General features: G+C 42.3%; 1 long non-coding RNA gene across 1 annotated transcript; it reads right to left on the bottom strand.

The window, feature by feature from the left end:
• Window positions 1–11980: 11980 nt before the first annotated feature.
• On the bottom strand, window positions 11981–16586 carry LOC139050042 (uncharacterized). The gene is made up of 3 exons (XR_011508741.1): window positions 16409–16586; window positions 14556–14622; window positions 11981–12214 (listed from the first exon to the last, which is right to left on the bottom strand). It is a non-coding gene; the product is annotated as an uncharacterized lncRNA (long non-coding RNA).
• Window positions 16587–17512: the final 926 nt, after the last annotated feature.

Consider the following 17512-nt stretch of genomic DNA (forward strand, 5'->3'; position numbering starts at 1 on the left):
CTGTTCGAATCGAAACGTATTGCTGTTCACTCATATCTCTGAAAAGCTCAAATCGGATGCATACAACACCGCATCAGCAAACGCATTTGCACTCAGACTAACTTACATCACTGAAAAACCAATTTGTCAGAAAGAGTTGTGGTTAAAAGCATCAGCCGATATCCCATTAGAACCCCGACACGATCTTTTTCACTCGCTTCTCTGCAAAGCTGAATTTCTAAAGATACGTTACGCCCCGTTCAAGTGGACCTATGCTGACACTAACCAAAACGATTGACAAAGAAATAGGCGAATATTAGCTATCGCAAAAAAAAACCGCTAGGCTATAGCCTGTTCGAATCGCAGCTCAGTGCTGTTCACTCATATCTCTGAAAAGCTCCAATCGGATGCATACAACACCGCCTCAGACAACGCATTTACACTCAGGTAATTTACATGACTGAAAAACCAATTTGTCCAAATAAGTTGTGGTTAAAAGCATAAGCCCATAGCCCATAAGAACCTCGACAGGATCTTTTTCACTCGCTTCTCTGCAAAGCTGAATTCCTAAGGATACCTTACGCCCCGAGAGAGTGAACGTATACTGACACTAACCTACACGATTGACAAACGATTAGGCGCATATTAGCTATCGCAAAAAAACGCTAGGCTATTGCCTGTTCGAATCGAAACGCATTGCTGTTCACTCATATCTCTGAAAAGCTCAAATCGGATGCATACAACACCGCCTCAGCAAACGCATTTGCACTCAGACTAACTTACATGACTGAAAAACTAATTTCTCAAAAAAAGTTATGGTTAAAACCGTCAGCCAATATTCCATTAGAACCCCGACACGATCCTTTTCACTCGCTCCTCTGCAAAGCTGAATTTCTAAGTATACATAAAGCCACGTACAAATGAACATATGCTGACACTAACCTAAACGATTAACAAACGAATAGGCGGATATTAGCTATCGCAAAAGAAAACACGCTAGGCAATAGTCCATTTGAATCTCAACGCACTGCTGTTCACTCATATCTCTGAAAAGCTCAAATCGGGTGCATACAACACCGCATCAGCAACCGCATTTGCACTCAGACTAACTTACATCACTGAAAAACCAATTTGTCAAAAACAGTTGTGGTTAAAAGCATCAGCCTATATCCCATTAGAACCCCGACACGATCCTTTTCACTCGCTTCTCTGCAAAGCTGAATTTCTAAGTATACATAACGCCACGTGCAAATGAACATATGCTGACACTAACCTAAACGATTGACAAATGAATAGGCGGATGTTAGCTATCGCAAAAAAAAACGCTATGCTATAGCCTATTCCAATCGAAACGCATTGCTGTTCACTCATATCTCTGAAAAGCTCAAATCGGATGCATACAACACAGCATCAGCAAACGCATTTGCACTCAGGCTAACTTACGTGACTCAAAAACCAATTTGTCCAAATAGGCTGTTGTTAAAACCATCAGCCTATAGCCCATTAGAACCTCGACACGATCATTTTCTCTCGTTTCTCTGCAAAGCTGGATTTCCAAAGATACATTACGCCCCGTGCAAGTGAACATATGCTGACACTAACCTAAACGATTGACAAACGAACAGGCGCATATTAGCTATCACAAAAAAAAACGCTTGGCTATAGCCTGTTCGAATCTCAACTCATTGCTGTTCACTCGTATCCCTGAAAAGCTCAAATCGAATGCATACAACACCGCCTCAGCAAACGCATTTACACTCAGGCTAACTTACATGACTGAAAAAACAATTTGACCAAATGAGTTCTCTTTATAAGCATCAGCCTAAAGCCCATAAGAACCTCGACACGACCATTTTCACCCGCTTCTCTGCAAAGCTGAATTTCTAAGGATACCTTACGCCCCGAGCAAGTGAACGTATGCTGACACTAACCTACACGGTTGACAAACGAATAGGCGCATATTAGCTATCGCAAAAAAAAACGCAAGGCTATAGCCTGTTGGAATCGCAACCCAGTGCTGTTCACTCATATCTCTGAAAAGCTCAAATTGGATGCATAAAACACTGCTTCAGAAAACGCATTTGCACTCAGGCTAACTTACATGACTGAAAAACACATTTGTCCAAATAAGTTGTGGTTAAAAGCATAAGCCCACAGCCCATTAGAACCTCGACACGATCCTTTTCACTCGCTTCTCTGCAAAGCTGAATTTCTGAGGATACCTTACGCCCCGAGAGAGTGAACGTATGCTGACACTAACCTAAACGATTGACAAACGAATAGGCGCATATTAGCTATCGCAAAAAAACGCTAGGCTATAGCCTGGTCGAATCGAAACGTATTGCTGCTCACTCATATCTCTGAAAAGCTCAAATCGGATGCATACAACACCGCATCAGCAAACGCATTTGCACTCAGAATAACCTACATCACTGAAAAACCAATTTGTCAAAAAGAGTTGTGGTTAAAAGCATCAGCCTATATCCCATTAGAACCCCGACACGATCATTTTCACTCGCTCCTCTGCAAAGCTGAATTTCTAAGAATACAGAACGCCACGTGCAAATGAACATATGCTGACACTAACCTAAACGATTGACAAACGAATAGGCGGATATTAGCTATCGCAAAAGAAAACACGCTAGGCAATAGTCCATTTGAATCTCAATGCACTGCTGTTCACTCATATCTCTGAAAAGCTCAAATTGGATGCATAAAACACTGCCTCAGCAAACGCATTTACACTCAGGCTAACTTACATGACTGACAAAACAATTTGACCAAATGAGTTGTTAAAAGCATCAGCCTATAGCCATTAGAACCTCGACACGACCCTTTTCACTCGCTTCTCTGCAAAGCTGAATTTCTAAGGATACCTTACGCTCCGAGCAAGTGAACGTATGCTGACACTAACCTACATGGTTGACAAACGAATAGGCGCATATTAGCTATCGCAAAGAAAACCCTAGGCTATAGCCTGTTCGAATCTCAACCCAGTGCTGTTCACTCGTATCTCTGAAAAGCTGAAACTGGATGCATACAACACCACCTCAGCAAACGCAATTGCACTCAGGCTAACTTACATGACTGAAAAACCAATTTTTCCAAATAAGTTCGGGTTAAAATCATCAGCCTATAGCCCATTAGAACCTCGACACGATCCTTTTCTCTCGTTTCTCTGCAAAGCTGAATTTCTAAAGATACATTACGCCCCGTTCAAGTGGACATATGCTGACACTAACCAAAACGATTGACAAAGAAATAGGCGCATATTAGCTATCGCAAAAAAAAAACGCTAGGCTATAGCCTGTTCGAATGGCAGCTCAGTGCTGTTCACTCATATCTCTGAAGAGCTCCAATCGGATGCATACAACACCGCCTCAGACAACGCATTTGCACTCACGCTTACTTACATGACTGAAAGACCAATTTGTCCAAATAAGTTGTGGTTAAAAGCATCAGCCTATAGCCCCTTAGAACCTCGACACGATCCTTTTCACTCGCTTCTCTGCAAAGCTGAATTTTTAAGGATACGTTACGCCCCGTGCAGGTGAACATATGCTGACACTAACCTAAACGATTGACAAACTAAAAGGCGCATATTAGCAATCGCAAAGAAAACCCTAGGCTATAGCCTGTTCTAATCTGCACCCAGTGCTGTTCACTCATATCTCTGAAAAGCTGAAACTGGATGCATACAACACCACCTCAGCAAATGCATTTGCATTCAGGCTAACTTACATGACTGAAAAACCAATTTGTCCAAATAAGTTCGGGTTAAAAGCATCAGCCTATAGCCCATTAGAACCTCGACACGATCCTTTTCTCTCGTTTCTCTGCAAAGCTGAATTTCTAAAGATACATTACTCCCCGTTCAAGAGGACATATGCTGACACTAACCAAAACGATTGACAAAGAAATAGGCGCATATTAGCTATCGCAAAAAAAACAAACGCTAGGCATTAGCCTGTTCGAATCGCAGCTCAGTGCTGTTCACTCATATCTCTGAAAAGCTCCAATCGGATGCATACAACACCTCCTCAGCAAATGCATTTGCACTCAGACAACCTCACATCACTGAAAAACCAATTTGTCCAAAAGAGTTGTGGTTAAAAGCATCAGCCTATAGCCCATTAGAACCTCCACACGATCCTTTTCACTCGCTTCTCTGCAAAGCTGAATTTCTAAGTATACCTTACGCCCGAGAGAGTGAACGTATGCTGACACTAACCTACACGATTGACAAACGAATAGGCGCATATTAGCTATCGCAAAAAAAAACGCTAGGCTAGTGCCTGTTCGAATCGAAACGAATTGCTGTTCACTCATATCTCTGAAAAGCTCAAATCGGATGCATACAACACCGCATCAGCAAACGCATTTGCACTCAGACTAACTTACATCACTGAAAAACCAATTTGTCAAAAAGAGTTGTGGTTAAAAGCATCAGCCTATATCCCAAAGGAACCCCGACACGATCCTTTTACCTCGCTTGTCTGCAAAGCTGAATTTCCAAGTATACATAACGCCACGTGCAAATGAACATATGCTGACACTAACCTAAACGATTGACAAATGAATAGGCGGATGTTAGCTATCGCAAAAAAAAACGCTAGGCTATAGCCTGTTCGAATCGAAACGCATTGCTGTTCACTCATATCTCTGAAAAGCTCAAATCGGATGCATACAACACCGCATCAGCAAACGCATTTGCACTCAGACTAATTTACATGACTGAAAAACCAATTTGTCCAAACAGGTTGTGGTTAAAAGCATAAGCCTATAGCCCCTTAGAACTTCGACACGATCCTTTTCACTCGCTTCTCTGCAAAGCTGAATTTCTAAGGATACATTACGCCCCGTGCAAGTGAACTTATGCCGATACTAACCTAAACGATTGACAAACGAACAGGCGCATATTAGCTATCGCAAAAAAAAAAAACGCTAGGCTACAGCCAGTTCAAATCTCAGCTCAGTGGTATTCACTCATATCTCTGAAAAGGTGAAATTGGGTGCATAGAACGCCGCCTCAGCAAACGCATTTTCACTCAGGCTAACTTACATGACTCAAAAACCAATTTGTCCAAATAAGCTGTGGTTAAAAGTATCAGCCTATAGCCCATTAGAACCTCGACACGATCCTTTTCTCTCGTTTCTCTGCAAAGCTGAATTTCTAAAGATACATTACGCCCCGTACAAGTGAACATATGCTGACACTGACCTAAACGATTGACAAACGAACAGGCGCATATTAGCTATCGCAAAAAAAAAACGCTTGGCTATAGCCTGTTGGAATCTCAACTCATTGCTGTTCACTCGTATCCCTGAAAAGCTCAAATCGGATGCATATAACACCGCCTCAGCAAAAGCATTTCCACTCAGCTAATTTACATGAGTGAAAAACCAATTTGTCCAAATAAGTTGTGGTTAAACAGGATCAGCCTATAGCCCCTTAGAACCTCGACACGATCCTTTTCACTCGCTTCTCTGCAAAGGAGAATTTCTGAGGATACATTACTGCCCGTCCAAGCGAACTTATGCCGATACTAACCTAAGCGATTGACAAACGGATAGTGGCATATTAGCTATCGCAAAAAAAAAACGCTAGGCTAAAGCCTGTTCGAATATCAGCTAAGTGCTGTTCACTCATATCTCTGAAAAGCTCAAATTGGATGCATACAACACCGCCTCAGCAAACGCATTTGCACTCAGGTAACCTTACACGACTGAAGAGCCAATTTGCCCAAATGAGTTGTGGTTAAAAGCAACAGCCTATAGCCCATTAGCCCCTCGACAAGATCGTTGTCACTCCCTTCTCTAAAAACCTGAATTTCTAAGGTTACATTACGCCCCATGCAAGTGAATATACGCTGACACTAACCTAAACGATTGACAAACGAACAGGCGCATATTAGCTATCGCAGAACAAAAAAAATGCTTGGCTATAGCCTGTTCGAATCTCAACTCATTGCTGTTCACTCATATCTCTGAAAAGCTCAAATTGGACGCAAGCAACACCACCTCAGCAAACGCATTTGCACTCAGGCTAACTTACATGACTGAAAAAACAATTTGTCCAAATGAGTTGTGGTTAAAAGCATCAGCCTATAGCCCATTAGAACCTCGACACGATCCTTTTCACTCGCTTCTCTGCAAAGCAGAATTTCTAAGGATACCTTACGCCCCGTGCAAATGAACATATGCTGACACTAACCTAAACGATTGACAAACGAATACGCGGATATTAGCTATCGCAAAAGAAAACACGCTAGGCAATAGTCCATTTGAATCTCAATGCACTGCTGTTCACTCATATCTCTCAAAAGCTCAAAGTGGATGCATACAACACCACCTCAGCAAACGCATTTGCACTCAGGCTAACTTACATGACTGAAAAACCAATTTGTCCAAATACGTTCGGGTTAAAAGCATCAGCCTATAGCCCATTAGAACCTCGACACGATCCTTTTCTCTCGTTTCTCTGCAAAGCTCAATTTCTAAAGATACATTACTCCCCGTTCAAGAGGACATATGCTGACACTAACCAAAACGATTGACAAAGAAATAGGCGCATATTAGCTATCGCAAAAAAAAACGCTAGGCTATAGCCTGTTCGAATCGCAGCTCAGTGCTGTTCACTCATATCTCTGAAAAGCTCAAATCGGACGCATACAACACCACATCAGCAAACGCATTTGCACTCAGACTAACCTACATCACTGAAAAACCAATTTGTCAAAAAAAGTTGTGCTTAAAATCATCAGCCAATATCCCATTAGAACACCAACACGATCCTTTTCACTCGCTCCTCTGCAAAGCTGAATTTCTAAGAATACATGACGCCACGTGCAAATGAACATATGCTGACACTAACCTAAACGATTGACAAACGAATAGGCGGATATTAGCTATCGCAAAAAAAACTCGCTAGGCAATAGTCCATTCGAATCTCAGCGCACTGCTGTTCACTCATATCTCTGAAAAGCTCAAATTGGATGCATAACACACTGCCTCAGCAAACGGATTTACACTCAGGGTAATTTACATAAATTAAAAACCAATTTGCCCAAATGAGTTGTGGTGTAAAGGATCAGCCTATAGCCCCTTAGAACCTCGACACGATCCTTTTCTCTCGTTTCTCTGCAAAGCTGAATTTCTAAGGATACATTACGCCCAGTGCAAGTGAACATATGCTGACACTAACCCAAACGATTGACAAGCGAACAGGCGCATATTACCTATCGCAAAAGAAACGCTAGGCTATAGCCTGTTCGAATCTCAACTCATTGCTGTTCACTCATATCTCAGAAAAGCTCAAATTGGATGCATACAACACTGCCTGAGCAAACGCGTTTACACTCAGCTAATTTACATAACTGAAAAACCAATTTGCCCAAATGAGTTGTGTTTAAAGGGATCAGCCTTTAGCCCATTAGAACCTAGCCACGATCCTTTTCACTCGCTTCTCTGCAAAGCTGAATTTCTAAGGATACATTACGCCCCGTGTAAGTGAACATATGCTGACACTAACCTAAACGATTGACAAACGAATATACACATATTCGACATCGCATAAAAAAAATCGCTAGGCTATAGCCTGTTCGAATCTCAACTCATTGCTGTTCACTCATATCCCTGAAAAGCACAAATTGGATGCATACAACACCGCCTCAGGAAACGCATTTGCACTCAGGCAAACTTACCTGACTGAAAAACCAGTTTGTCCAAATGAGTTGTGGTTAAACGTATCAGCCTATAGCCCAGTAGAACCTCGACATGATCCTTTTCACTCGCTTCACTGCAAAGCTGAATGTCTAAGGATACCTTACGCCCCATGCAAGTGAACATATGCTGACACTAACCTAAACGATTGACAAACGAATAGGCGCATATTAGCTATCGCAAAAAAAAACGCGAGGCTAAACCCTGTTCTAATCTCAACTCATTACTGTTCACTCATACCTATGAAAAGCTCAAATCGCATGCATACAACCCCGCCTCAGCAAACGCATTTGCACTCAGCCTAACTTACATGACTGAAAAACCAATATGTACAAATGAGTTGTGGTTTAAAGCAACAGCGTATAGCCCATTAGAACCTCGACACGACCCTTTTCACTCGCTTCTCTGCAAAGCTGAATTTCTAAGGATACATTACGCCCCGTGCAAGTAAACTTATGCTAATACTAACCTAAACGTTTGACAAACGAATAGGCACATATTAGCTATCGCACAAAAAGGAAAAACGCTAGGCTATAGCCTGTTCGAATCTCAACTCATTGCTGTTCACTCATATCTCTGAAAAGCTCAAATCGCATGCATACAACACCGCCTCAGCAAACGCATTTGCACTCAGGCTAACTTACATGACTGAAAAACCAATTTGTCCAAATGAGTTGTGGTTTAAAGCAACAGCCTATAGCCCATTAGAACCTCGTCACGATCCTTTTCACTCGCTTCTCTGCAAAGCTGAATTTCTAAGGATACATTACGCCCCATGCAAGTGAACTTATGCTGATACTAACCTCAACGATTGACAAACGAATAGGCACATATCTATCGCACAAAAAGGAAAAACGCTAAGCTATAGCTTGTCCGAATCTAAACTCATTGCTGTTCACTGACATCTCTGAAAAGCTCAAATTGGATGCATACAACACCGCCTCAGCAAACGCATTTGCGCTCAGGCAAACTTACATGACTGAAAAACCAATTTGTCCAAATGAGTTGTGGTTAAAAGCATCAACCTATAGCCCATTAGAACCTCGACATGATCCTTTTCACTCGCTTCTCTGCAAAGCTGAATTTCTAAGGATACATTACGCCGCGTGCAAGTGAACCTATGCTGATACTAACCTGAACGATTGACAAATGAATAGGCACATATTAGCTATCGCACAAAAAGGAAAAACGCTAGGCTTTAGCCTGTTCGAAACTCAACTCATTGCTGTTCACTCATATCTCTGAAACGCTCAAATCGCATGCATACAACACCGCCTCAGCAAACGCATTTTCACTCAGGCTAACTTACATGACTGAAAAACAAGTTTGTCAATATGTTGTGGTTAAAAGCATCAGCCTATAGCCCATTAGAACCTCGACACGATCCTTTTCACTCGCTTCTTTGCAAAGCTGAATTTCTAAGGATACCTTACGCCCCGTGCAAGTGAACATATGCTGATACTAACCTAAACGATTGACCAACGAATAGGCACATATTAGCTATTGCACAAAAAGCAAAAACGCTCGGCTATAGCCTGTTCGAAAGTCAACTCATTGCTGTTCACAGATATCTCTGAAAAGCTGAAATTGCATGCATACAACACTGCCTCAGAAAACGCATTTTCACTAAGCTAATTTACATGACTGAAAAACCAATTTGCCCAAATGAGTTGTGTTTAAAGGGATCAGCCTTTAGCCCATTAGAACCTCGACACGATCCTTTTCACTCGCTTCTCTGCAACGCTGAATTTCTAAGGATACATTACGCCCCGTGTAAGTGAACATATGCTGACACTAACCTAAACGATTGACAAACTGATATGCACATATTCGACATCGCATAAAAAAACATCGCTTGGCTATAGCCTGTTCGAATCTCAACTCATTACTGTTCACTCATACCTCTGAAAAGCTCAAATCGCATGCATACAACCCCGCCTCAGCAAACGCATTTGCACTCAGCCTAACTTACATGACTGAAAAACCAATAAGTCCAAATGAGTTGTGGTTTAAAGCAACAACGTATAGCCCATTAGAACCTCGACACGATCCTTTTCACTCGCTTCTCTGCAAAGCTGAATTTCTAAGGATACATTACACCCCGTGCAAGTGAACATATGCTGACGCTAACGTAAACGATTGACAAACGAATATGCACATATTAGATATCGCAAAGAAATCGCTACGCCATAGCCTGTTCGAATTTCAACTCATTGCTGTTCACTCATATCTCAGCAAAGCTCAAATTGGATGCATACAACACTGCCTGAGGAAACGCAATTACACTCACGCTAACTTACATGATTGAAAAACCTATTTGCCCAAATGAGTTGCGGCTAAAAATACCAGCCTATCGCCCATTAGAACCTCGACGCGATTGCGTTCCCTCGCTTCTCTGCAAAGCTGAATTTCTAAGGATACATTACGCACCGTTCAAGTGAACATATGCTGACACTAATGTAAACGATTGACAAATGAATATGCACATATTAGATATCGTAAAAAAAACCGCTAGGCTATAGCCTGTTCGAATCTCAACTCATTGCTGTTCACTCATATCTCTGAAAAGCTCAGTTTGGATGCATAGAACAATGCCTCAGCTAGCGCAATTACATTCACGCTAACTTACATGATTGAAAAACCAATTTGACCAAATGAGTCGTTGTGGTTAAAAACACAAAGCTGTAACCCATTAGAACCTCGACGCGCTCCTGTTCCCTCACTTCTGTGAAAAGCTGAATTTCCAAGCATACATTGTGCAACGTGCAAATGAACCTGTGGGGGCACTAACCTAAACGATTGATAAACGAACATGCACATATTAGTTATCGCGCAAAAAAAAGCATCGAGCTATAGCCTAATCGTATCTCAACACTGTTCACTCTATTCGAAAAGCTCAAATTGGACGCATACAACACTGCCTCGGCACACGCAATTACACTCACGCTAACTTACATGATTGAAAAACCTATTTGCCCAAATGAGTTGCGGCTAAAAATACCAGCCTATAGCCCATTAGAACCTCGACGCGATTGCGTTCCCTCGCTTCTCTGAAAAGCTGAATTTCTAAGGATACATTACGCCCCGTGCAAGTGAACACATGCTGGTACTAGCATAAACGATTGATTAATGAATATGCTCATATTAGTTACCGCGCAAAAGAACGGCAGGCTACAGCCTGATCGAATCCCAACGCATTGCTTTTCACTAATATATCTGAAAAGCTGAAATCGGATGCATACAACACTGCCTCAGCAAACGCAAAACACTCACGCTAACGTCCATTATTGAAAAACCAATTTGGCCAAATCAGTTGTTGTGGTTCAAAACATCAGCCTTTAACCCATTAGAACTTCGGAATGCTCGTGTTCCTTCACTTTTCTGAGAAGTACAATTTCTACGCACACTTTATACGTCCCCTGCAAATGAACGTACGCTGACACTTACCTAAATGATTGATAAACGAATATTTGGATATTAGTTATCACGGAAAAAAAAACGCTAGGCTATTGCCTGTTCGAATCTCATGGCACTGCTGTTGGCTATCTCTTAAAGGCTCAAATGGGACGTATACAACACTGCCTCCGCGAACGCAATTACACTCACGCTAAGTTACACGACTGAAAAACCAATTTGCCCAAATGAGTTCTGGTTAAAAATGTCAACATATAGCCCATTAGAACCCCGACGTGCTCCTGTTCCCTCAATTCTCTGAAAAGCGAAATTTCTGCGCATACTTTACGCCCCCTGCAATTGAACATATGCTGACGATAACTTGAGCGATTGATAAATGAATCTGGACAAATTAGTTCGAAATACTCGTAAGGATTGCGCTTACCTGGTAGGCTAGGAAGTGGAACTTTGCCCGAGGTTAGGTCCCGTGCTCTCTGAACCGAAAGCACGGGGAGGTCCTACGTTAATGAGCAGCGAGAATTGATCGATAAATTTTTTCTTGTCTTCACAAAAGTGGGGCGAGTTGCGTTCATGCGTTAAAGGCTAAAATTATTCAGGAAAACATGTGACCACTCACTTGCGCAAGCACATGCACTGTTATTGGCAAAATGGCAGCCAATGCGAAATGAACCCGCGATATCGAGTCAAACTACATCTCCCGTTATTGCAATGAAGACAATCTTTAAATACAAAGTAATGGGTGATACTAAACAGCGAGTAAAAAACGAAGTATACACAGGCGCTAAATTTGCTTATGTTTACTCGCCCAGCTTTTGTTTTGTGCTTTTCACAATGAAATTGTGCTTGAAGAAAAGTTTGGCCTGTTGTGATTCCGTAACGCACGCGTGGTCTTCCCATCAGAAGCCTCGGCGGCGACAAGAGCTCCCACCGTGTTAGCGGGGCGTGCATCGAAATACCAGCTCGATAGGTGAGCTTGTCAGTGGATCCGCAGAGTGGGCATCAAGACAACAGGCTGCTGGAAAATCTGGTCAGCAAGACAGCACGGCGCTTCCAGACCCCATCGTACTGGACGGGTTGATTACCAGGTTCGCAGGGCAGGCTGCAACACACCAGGCTGCTATAACTTCAGCTTCAACATCAAGGTAGCTTAACGAAACATTTCATATGCGGTCTACAAATTCCATACTGCAAATATGAGGGCCTAATTTTTGCAAATGGTCTCTACTAATTCACATTTGAATCACTGCAGTATCAGCATAAAATGTGACTAGAAAATACCCGATCGGAATGCCTTTTACGGGTATGAATCCTCAATGCCTTAAGGGTGGGACTTCATGAATTATTCATGCAATCTAATAGCTCTGTAGCCAGTCTTTAAGCATGTACTAGCAGTCTCGAGTGTACGTTCTGGAACCACCTTTACACATTTACATGCAGGTGCATTACATGCATTTACGTTATAAAGCAGATTTACAAATGCAGGTGAACTTGGCAACGGAACAATAAGTCGCGATAGTTTCGGAATTGTTGATGCTTCAATTTACGCTTATGGTACCTCCACTTGTGCTTTGTGGTGCTCAGTACTTGCAAAATATCTCGAAGCCCAGCGTAGGACCGGAAATGTTTACCTCACAAAAGAAAAGTAGTTTACAGCGTGATTTCTTTACTAATTCCTACACAAATATCCTTATGAGATGCACAACCCTCATAAATTCTGTAACAGTGATTCTGTAAGAATTAAAAGCGTTGCAATCTTTTCCTGCCACAGCTAGCCCAAAATGAACGAAAGGAAACTGCATATTCACGTGTAGGGACCATGAGCACAGAAGAGACAGACATGTTACACAAATTGCAATAGTTACGCAAGTTTTTCACATTGGTTGCATGAAGATGATGAGGAAGCAATAAGAAATCCTTATCAGTTTGAGCGCAAGAGTGGGTTTGAAGATTAATAATAGGAAGGGAAAGGTAATGTTAAAAAGCCTGGCAAAGAAACAAGAATTTATGATCGCCAAACAGCCTGTAGAGTTTGTGAATGAGTACGTTTATCTAGGTCAATTACTCACAGGTGACCCTGACCACGAGACGAAAACTTACACAAGAATAAAAATGTGTTGGAGTGCATACAGTACACATTATCCAATAGTGAAAAAGAGCCTATCCCTGTAGTTCAAAAGTGTATAATCATTGAATTGTATCGGCGCCAATATACGTGTTAGAAACTTGGAGGTAAACAAAGAACCTCGAGAACAAGTTAAGGACCATGCGAAGCGATCGAACGGAAAATGTTAGGCGTAACGTTAAGACACAGGATGAAAGCGGTGCGAATCAGAGAGCAAAATGGGATAGCCTACACTCTAGTTGACATGAAGAAAAAAAATGGATTTAAACAGGCCATGCAATGCGTGGGGTTGATAACCGGTGAACCACTGCAGTTAGAGAATGGGTGCCAAGGGAATGGAAGCGAAGTCGAGAACAGCAAAAAATTAGGTGGGCTAGTGACATTAGGAAATTCGCATGCGCAAGTTGGAATTAGCTAGCGTAATACAGGGCGAATATGATATCGTTGGCAGAGGCCTTCGCCCTGCCCAGTGAACATAAAACAAGTGACAATGTGTTAGTAGCTCAGCATGTACGGTTGAACCTCAATAAAATGAATAACGGTATAAGGAATTTGTAAAACTGTTATAGCGAAACGAGATATTAAGAAATAATGGATGTGACGAACTCAGTGAAATTCCCCTTGAAGTCCCCTACAGATTCATAGCGCGGTACATGTAATAATAATATGACGAAGTAATGAATATGAAAAAGTAATCCTAGTTCCCCCTCCAACTTTGCTATGACAGGGTTTTATTTTATTGAATATGACGAAGCAAGCCTAAAATTCACTAATAATGTTTGTTAATATTTGCATATGTGCTATAGCATGCATGCTAATATTTATATAGGCCTTGATTTTTAGCCCATTTAAAGGGATTATTTTTGGTTTACAACATGTTTTTGATTGTTTTATTGGAATCCTTGCACTAAAACAACGCAATAATGTAGGTGGCCAAAGTAATGACTGATACAACTTCGTAGCACAGTATGAACACGTCTACAATTATCGTGGTCATATATTACCGCCGAATCTCGTCATAACAAAGCACCACCCGATAACACAATGCATTCGTTATAAGCGTACACGTCGATAATGTTGAAGAAACTTCGAAATTTTTTCCCTACTTCGTTATATCCAATAATTTGTTTATCTGATGATTCATTATATATCTTTGCACTTAGACAGGCAGTGCCAGAAGGTTCCACCCTTCTGGATATCCTGGCCAACAGGCACCCAAAGTGGTGTAGCCGGCTGCGCGGCGACATGATGTGCAGTGGAATGTTCATTCCACCGGAAAGACTGGAGCACTATGTCGCCAAAGTTGCACGCCTTATACCTGCGACCTGACATGAGCGTGCGGCAATGGCTGCTGTTCACCTCGCTGCTCCAGGAGCCAGGTGTGCCTGGGAGAGACACCAAGGCGATAGTGAGAACTGCATCCTTCGCGTCGTCATGAGCTTATCGATTCGTTGACCGCGCAAAACACTTACGGTCACGTTACAGCGCAGTCAACAGCAATTTCGCGCCCTTCATTATTTTTATATGAAAAGATTTCTTAACAAAACGTCGTGTTGTGCATTCAAAGCACAGAAGTATCTGGAACGCTAGCGCATTTCTCCGCAAAGTTCGGGAATTCATATCTGGAAACTGTTCTCATCCTGATAATTCGCTCCAAGTGGATCCTCCTCGCGAACTCCATGGCTAGAATTTGTTAATTGCAATTTGGGTCATAAGGTCATAAGGTATTTACTTAGAAATTTAATTAGTGAATTTGGTCAATTAGATGATTATGCATTTCATTGTTTTGCTCAAGGCGATCAAGTGTCCGCCGCTTCGAGTAGACCACCTCATGAACCAGAATTGCGCCATCTTCCACAGGTAAATTTCAAAAATGATTAAAAGCGTTCGCTGAAACACACTGTATACATTGCGCGCAGTTTTACAACTGGTACTAATTGAATAATGTAGCTCAGTGACGCAAGCAGCCATCAATATTAAGAAGGGTAATACGTGCTTTCGTAGTTTGCATCTAGCCAACGGACTCAAAAAAAGTTTTACATCACTACTTTCTCTCTTTCTTACTGCAGTGTCCAACTGATCGACGGGTCGCATGGTGTACCATGGAAAGCGACGTGACTTGCTTCCGCATTTTTCCTGCATGGACTTTCATTGTGCGCCTTTCAAGAACCCCTACGGATTACGTACCGTACGCCTACGTTGCTTCCCGCTTTTAAAGAATAACCCTCTGAAAGCTAGCACCACTGCAAGTTAATGGGGCATCATGTCTCAAGGAATCGTTGCACGAGCTTTGAAATAAGCACGGTGAGCGCTTCCTATCGTTCGGGGAGAATCATAACACCAGTGTTGATCTTTCTCATTGGCTATTTTGCTTGTATTTGAGCTTCACTAGGCGTGTGCGAGTAGTAATTCTCAAAACCAAATCAAATGCCAATCGAATAGTGTCAGAAGCAGAACAACTTGACTATAGAATAATTTTCGAATAGTTCTGAAACCAGGAACCTCCACTCGCACCATTAATATGTTATTTTTTTAATTATACGGTTTTACGTGCCAAAAGCACTTTCTGATTGTCAGGCACGCCGTAGTGGAGGACTCCGGAAACTTTGGCCACCCGGGTGTTCTTTAACGTGCACCTAAATCTAAGTACACGGGTGTTTTCGCATTTCACCCCCATTGAAATGCGGTCGCCGTGGCTGGGATTCCATCCCGCGACCTCGTGCTCAGCAGCACAACACCATAGCCACTGAGCAACCACGGCGGTTCACCATCAATATAAAGCAGTCTTCACATCCAAATATGTTCACAAAATTACTAAATTGTCATTAAATTGCACGTTTTGAAGAGCAGCTTATTAATAGCACAAATTAAACAATATGCAAATAAGCAGTTTACTCGCAAGCTCGATAATAATTGATGAGTGCGAATGATGGCATTCTAGAAAAAGAATAGAAGGAAAGCGGGAAGGAAGGGCATGGCACATTAAAGAGGCTGAAGTAAAGAAATGATAAGTAACGGTCTTTGCAGTGTACCTTGTACACCGCAGTCGAACTGGTGACAATGGGCTGCTCGAGTGCAGAGCTTGTGAAATAATCTTACAGGCAATTTTACCTTGCAGAGCGAAAGGCATTGGAAAGACTGCCACGGAAGTCTCGTATTCGATGACCTCACCTTGCTGCTCTGGCTGGTACAGTTGGCCACAGTGCTGCCTCCCACGCTTGACCTGGTGACGAAGCACTAAACTCTGGCGTCGTCCTTGTCCGACAGATGCGTGCTCGACACGATCGGGTCCAGCTCGTGCCGGCCGTTCACGGCAGTCATGAAATAAAAAAAACAAAACAAAACGTGATTTGCGCATGTGGCAGGAACGGCGAAGAAAAAAGTGATAATAAGAGACACTGGGTTGCTACTCTGGATTCCATGAAACTCCGAAATATTTCTGCTTTTTCTTTCTCGGCCAATCGCAGAGGGCGCAGTTCCCCTATGAGCCAATCGCACAAGGAAAAATGGCGAATGTGGTACCATAGCGTATCTTCTGAATGGCCAGAACATCTCTAGCTTGTCTTCATACGGGACTCGGCCATTGCATAAACCAATGTCAAAAGCACAGTCCTGGGCATGAAAATAAGTCTAAGACGTGGTGCCGTACGGCATTTCATACGCGACCGAGAAAAACATCGCCACATTTATTGGTGTCTCCTGCGTGATTGCTCGCGTAAAGAGCTATTCTAGCTGCAGCAATGACAGGGCAATAATCCTCGCAATTGACGGCTGTCATTTATTATTCAGCTTCCACTGTCTACAACGCGCGTTTGTTCGGAAGCTTCCACATTTCCTTCCACATTTCGGTGACAGTTATTCACCCCCGCGCTCAACACCCATATTGTTAAAGCACTCGCGGAAAGAAATGATATTGTAATAAAAGAAGCAGACAAAAAACGGCAGTATAGTAATCTGGCCTTTAGAAAACTACAAGAATGAGGCGTCAAAACAACAGATTAACCACATGCATTACACGAAGCACATCTCTAAGCCAACTTCAGACTACAGCAATATTGTGCAAAGCCCAATAGCGAACCTCCTGTCCAGAGCACTTATCACCCAATCTGAATATCGCTTCACGATGCCGAAGAACAAAGAAGCAGGCCGCTTTTATCTCCTTCCTAAAATACGCAATGTTCCAGTAGAAGGAATATTTATAGCGCAAATCGCAGGTCGGCCTACAGGATCTAATAACAACACGCCTATGGAGTCACTATCTAAATTCCTAAATCA

Source organism: Dermacentor albipictus, chromosome 9 (genome assembly GCF_038994185.2).
Source record: "Dermacentor albipictus isolate Rhodes 1998 colony chromosome 9, USDA_Dalb.pri_finalv2, whole genome shotgun sequence".
In the NCBI taxonomy this organism is placed as follows: Eukaryota; Metazoa; Arthropoda; class Arachnida; order Ixodida; family Ixodidae; genus Dermacentor; species Dermacentor albipictus.